The sequence below is a fragment of the Mixophyes fleayi genome, chromosome 1 (assembly GCF_038048845.1).
Source record: "Mixophyes fleayi isolate aMixFle1 chromosome 1, aMixFle1.hap1, whole genome shotgun sequence".
NCBI lineage: Eukaryota > Metazoa > Chordata > Amphibia > Anura > Limnodynastidae > Mixophyes > Mixophyes fleayi.
In genome coordinates this window covers 282,146,514-282,152,513 of record NC_134402.1, presented here as the reverse complement: position 1 = coordinate 282,152,513, position 6,000 = coordinate 282,146,514, and the positions used below count along the sequence as shown (strand labels likewise).

General features: G+C 30.8%; 4 non-coding genes across 4 annotated transcripts; all 4 read right to left on the bottom strand.

Moving 5' to 3' along the window:
- Positions 1-423: 423 nt before the first annotated feature.
- On the bottom strand, positions 424-495 carry TRNAP-AGG (transfer RNA proline (anticodon AGG)). The gene has a single exon. It is a non-coding gene; the product is annotated as a tRNA-Pro (tRNA).
- Positions 496-2,394: 1,899 nt separating this feature from the next.
- TRNAP-AGG (transfer RNA proline (anticodon AGG)) lies at positions 2,395-2,466 on the bottom strand. The gene has a single exon. It is a non-coding gene; the product is annotated as a tRNA-Pro (tRNA).
- A 917-nt stretch (positions 2,467-3,383) lies between these two features.
- TRNAP-AGG (transfer RNA proline (anticodon AGG)) lies at positions 3,384-3,455 on the bottom strand. The gene has a single exon. It is a non-coding gene; the product is annotated as a tRNA-Pro (tRNA).
- A 1,906-nt stretch (positions 3,456-5,361) lies between these two features.
- On the bottom strand, positions 5,362-5,433 carry TRNAP-AGG (transfer RNA proline (anticodon AGG)). Its single transcript has one exon. It is a non-coding gene; the product is annotated as a tRNA-Pro (tRNA).
- Positions 5,434-6,000: the final 567 nt, after the last annotated feature.

Sequence of the window (6,000 nt, the reverse complement as noted above, 5' to 3'; positions counted from 1 at the left end):
ACCTACAAAGTACCTACTCTTTATTAGTATCATATCTGTAAATAATAAAGACACTCAAAAGAAAGACTTTATTTATTCACAACTTAAGTTAATATAGATTTATTTAGGAACACTACTGTCTTCTATAGAAAAGAAATGTACAAGTCATCGAAAATGTAACCATAGGAGTCACATTTTACTAAATTTACTCACTTGAAAATCATAAAGCCAAGATTCATAAGTATCTGCAAAGAATAGTCTCATTCAGTTTGGGCACATGAGACTTTTTGAAACATTAACTAAGAATCATCCCATTAATACATAGGGATTTTGTTTTGGACAATGTTATGAGAGCTATTTTGGGAAATTCACAAAATCTATCTTCAAATGGCTAGCTTTACTGAATCAACTAAAAACAATAAGATGAAAATGACTATAAGTCATGGGCTCGTCCGGGATTTGAACCCATGACCTCTCGCACCCTAAGCGAGAATCATACCCCTAGACCAACGAGCCATTCGGAAACATAAATTTAAGTGAGTTTTTCGAATTTTTAAAAGCAAAAAGAAGTAATTATTTTAAAAATGTAATTCTGCCAAAAAGAAACTTGTAAAGTATAGAAAATATTACCTTTAACTAGACATTTTACAATGTAAACCCATTTCAATATTGCAATTTTATTATATATGATGCCTACAGTGTTTGGGTTTTTCTGGGGAATAATCAGAGAATCTATCACACTCTATGTGAGAAGAATGTTTTTAGACCAATAAGCAACACAAGAGAACATGATTTAGCTGTGTTTTGTGTCAAAATGAGACTGTTCTTTAAATACACTCCAGGTCAACAACGTTGGAGAGATTTGTTTATCTGATATGGTTCCATATGGTTGATTTTCTTACGAAGTATGCACTTATGAAAGTGTAAGTTTTTATTAATATAACATATTGTTGATGTTGAGATTTTTCTAAGCATTCACATCTGAAAGTTTGAAAGCAAAGAATCACAGTACCTACAAAGTATCTACTCTTAATTAGTATAATATCTGTAAATATTAAAGACACTCAAAAGAAAGACTTTATTTATTCATATCTTAAGTTAATATGGATTTATTTAGGAACACTACTGTCTTCTATAGAAAAGAAATGTACAAGTCATCGAAAATGTAACCATAGAAGTCACATTTTACTAAATTTACTCACTTGAAAATCATAAAGCCAAGATTCATAAGTACCTGCAAAGAATAGTCTCATTCAGTTTGGGCACATGAGACTTTTTGAAACATTAACAAAGAATCATCCCATTAATACATAGGGATTTTGTTTTGGACAATGTTATGAGAGCTATTTTCGGAAATTGACAAAATCTAATTTGAAATGGCTAGCTTTACTGAATCAACTAAAAACAATAAGATGAAAATGACAATGAGTCATGGGCTCGTCCGGGATTTGAACCTCTCGCACCCTAAGCGAGAATCATACCCCTAGACCAACGAGCCATTTAGAAGCAAAAATTTAAGTGCATTTTTCGAATTTTTAAAAGCAAAAAGAAGTAATTATTTTAAAAATGTAATTCTGCCAAAAAGAAACTTGTAAAGTATAGAAAATATTACCTTTAACTAGATATTTTACAATGTAAACCCATTTCAATATTGCAATTTTATTATATATGATGCCTACAGTGTTTGGGTTTTTCTGGGGAATAATCAGAGAATCTATCACACTCTATGTGAGAAGAACATTTTTAGACCAATAAGCAACACAAGAGAACATGATTTAGCTGTGTTTTGTGTCAAAATGAGACTGTTCTTTAAATACACTCCAGGTCATCCACGTTGGAGAGATTTGTTTATCTGATATGGTTCCATATGGTTGATTTTCTTATGAAGTATGCACTTATGAAAGTGTAAGTTTTTATTAATATAACATATTGTGTATGTTGAGATTTTTCTAAGCATTCACATCTGAAAATTTGAAAGCCAAGAATCACAGTACCTACAAAGTACCTACTCTTTATTAGTATCATATCTGTAAATAATAAAGACACTCAAACGAAAGACTTTATTTATTCATATCTTAAGTTAATATAGATTTATTTAGGAACACTACTGTCTTCTATAGAAAAGAAATGTACAAGTCATCGAAAATGTAACCATAGGAGTCACATTTTACTAAATTTACTCACTTGAAAATCATAAAGCCAAGATTCATAAGTACCTGCAAAGAATAGTCTCATTCAGTTTGGGCACATGAGACTTTTTGAAACATTAACAAAGAATCATCCCATTAATACATAGGGATTTTGTTTTGGACAATGTTATGAGAGCTATTTTCGGAAATTGACAAAATCTAATTTGAAATGGCTAGCTTTACTGAATCAACTAAAAACAATAAGATGAAAATGACAAGGAGTCATGGGCTCGTCCGGGATTTGAACCCGGGACCTCTCGCACCCTAAGCAAGAATCATACCCCTAAACCAACGAGCCATTTAGAAGCAAAAATTTAAGTGCATTTTTCGAATTTTTAAAAGCAAAAAGAAGTAATTATTTTAAAAATGTAATTCTGCCAAAAAGAAACTTGTAAAGTATAGAAAATATTACCTTTAACTAGATATTTTACAATGTAAACCCATTTCAATATTGCAATTTTATTATATATGATGCCTACAGTGTTTGGGTTTTTCTGGGGAATAATCAGAGAATCTATCACACTCTATGTGAGAAGAACGTTTTTAGACCAATAAGCAACACAAGAGAACATGATTTAGCTGTGTTTTGTGTCAAAATGAGACTGTTCTTTAAATACACTCCAGGTCATCTACGTTGGAGAGATTTGTTTATCTGATATGGTTCCATATGGTTGATTTTCTTACGAAGTATGCACTTATGAAAGTGTAAGTTTTTATTAATATAACATATTGTGTATGTTGAGATTTTTCTAAGCATTCACATCTGAAAATTTGAAAGCCAAGAATCACAGTACCTACAAAGTACCTACTCTTTATTAGTATCATATCTGTAAATAATAAAGACACTCAAACGAAAGACTTTATTTATTCATATCTTAAGTTAATATAGATTTATTTAGGAACACTACTGTCTTCTATAGAAAAGAAATGTACAAGTCATCGAAAATGTAACCATAGGAGTCACATTTTACTAAATTTACTCACTTGAAAATCATAAAGCCAAAATTCATAAGTACCTGCAAAGAATAGTCTCATTCAGTTTGGGCACATGAGACTTTTTGAAACATTAACAAAGAATCATCCCATTAATACATAGGGATTTTGTTTTGGACAATGTTATGAGAGCTATTTTCGGAAATTGACAAAATCTAATTTGAAATGGCTAGCTTTACTGAATCAACTAAAAACAATAAGATGAAAATGACAAGGAGTCATGGGCTCGTCCGGGATTTGAACCCGGTACCGCTCGCACCCTAAGCGAGAATCATACCCCTAGACCAACGAGCCATTTAGAAGCAAAAATTTAAGTGCATTTTTCGAATTTTTAAAAGCAAAAAGAAGTAATTATTTTAAAAATGTAATTCTGCCAAAAAGAAACTTGTAAAGTATAGAAAATATTACCTTTAACTAGATATTTTACAATGTAAACCCATTTCAATATTGCAATTTTATTATATATGATGCCTACAGTGTTTGGGTTTTTCTGGGGAATAATCAGAGAATCTATCACACTCTATGTGAGAAGAACGTTTTTAGACCAATAAGCAACACAAGAGAACATGATTTAGCTGTGTTTTGTGTCAAAATGAGACTGTTCTTTAAATACACTCCAGGTCAACAATGTTGGAGAGATTTGTTTATCTGATATGGTTCCATATGGTTGATTTTCTTACGAAGTATGCACTTATGAAAGTGTAAGTTTTTATTAATATAACATATTGTTGATGTTGAGATTTTTCTAAGCATTCACATCTGAAAGTTTGAAAGCAAAGAATCACAGTACCTACAAAGTATCTACTCTTAATTAGTATCATATCTGTAAATATTAAAGACACTCAAAAGAAAGACTTTATTTATTCATATCTTAAGTTAATATAGATTTATTTAGGAACACTACTGTCTTCTATAGAAAAGAAATGTACAAGTCATCGAAAATGTAACCATAGGAGTCACATTTTACTAAATTTACTCACTTGAAAATCATAAAGCCAAGATTCATAAGTACCTGCAAAGAATAGTCTCATTCAGTTTGGGCACATGAGACTTTTTGAAACATTAACAAAGAATCATCCCATTAATACATAGGGATTTTGTTTTGGACAATGTTATGAGAGCTATTTTCGGAAATTGACAAAATCTAACTTGAAATGGCTAGCTTTACTGAATCAACTAAAAACAATAAGATGAAAATGACAAGGAGTCATGGGCTCGTCCGGGATTTGAACCCGGTACCTCTCGCACCCTAAGCGAGAATCATACCCCTAGACCAATGAGCCATTTAGAAGCAAAAATTTAAGTGCATTTTTCGAATTTTTAAAAGCAAAAAGAAGTAATTATTTTAAAAATGTAATTCTGCCAAAAAGAAACTTGTAAAGTATAGAAAATATTACCTTTAACTAGATATTTTACAATGTAAACCCATTTCAATATTGCAATTTTATTATATATGATGCCTACAGTGTTTGGGTTTTTCTGGGGAATAATCAGAGAATCTATCACACTCTATGTGAGAAGAACGTTTTTAGACCAATAAGCAACACAAGAGAACATGATTTAGCTGTGTTTTGTGTCAAAATGAGACTGTTCTTTAAATACACTCCAGGTCAACAATTTTGTAGAGATTTGTTTATCTGATATGGTTCCATATGGTTGATTTTCTTACGAAGTATGCACTTATGAAAGTGTAAGTTTTTATTAATATAACATATTGTGTATGTTGAGATTTTTCTAAGCATTCACATCTGAAAATTTGAAAGCCAAGAATCACAGTACCTACAAAGTACCTACTCTTTATTAGTATCATATCTGTAAATAATAAAGACACTCAAAAGAAAGACTTTATTTATTCACAACTTAAGTTAATATAGATTTATTTAGGAACACTACTGTCTTCTATAGAAAAGAAATGTACAAGTCATCGAAAATGTAACCATAGGAGTCACATTTTACTAAATTTACTCACTTGAAAATCATAAAGCCAAGATTCATAAGCATCTGCAAAGAATAGTCTCATTCAGTTTGGGCACATGAGACTTTTTGAAACATTAACTAAGAATCATCCCATTAATACATAGGGATTTTGTTTTGGACAATGTTATGAGAGCTATTTTGGGAAATTCACAAAATCTATCTTCAAATGGCTAGCTTTACTGAATCAACTAAAAACAATAAGATGAAAATGACTATAAGTCATGGGCTCGTCCGGGATTTGAACCCATGACCTCTCGCACCCTAAGCGAGAATCATACCCCTAGACCAACGAGCCATTCGGAAACATAAATTTAAGTGAGTTTTTCGAATTTTTAAAAGCAAAAAGAAGTAATTATTTTAAAAATGTAATTCTGCCAAAAAGAAACTTGTAAAGTATAGAAAATATTACCTTTAACTAGACATTTTACAATGTAAACCCATTTCAATATTGCAATTTTATTATATATGATGCCTACAGTATTTGGGTTTTTCTGGGGAATAATCAGAGAATCTATCACACTCTATGTGAGAAGAATGTTTTTAGACCAATAAGCAACACAAGAGAACATGATTTAGCTGTGTTTTGTGTCAAAATGAGACTGTTCTTTAAATACACTCCAGGTCAACAACGTTGGAGAGATTTGTTTATCTGATATGGTTCCATATGGTTGATTTTCTTACGAAGTATGCACTTATGAAAGTGTAAGTTTTTATTAATATAACATATTGTTGATGTTGAGATTTTTCTAAGCATTCACATCTGAAAGTTTGAAAGCAAAGAATCACAGTACCTACAAAGTATCTACTCTTAATTAGTATAATATCTGTAAATATTAAAGACACTCAAAAGAAAGACTTTATT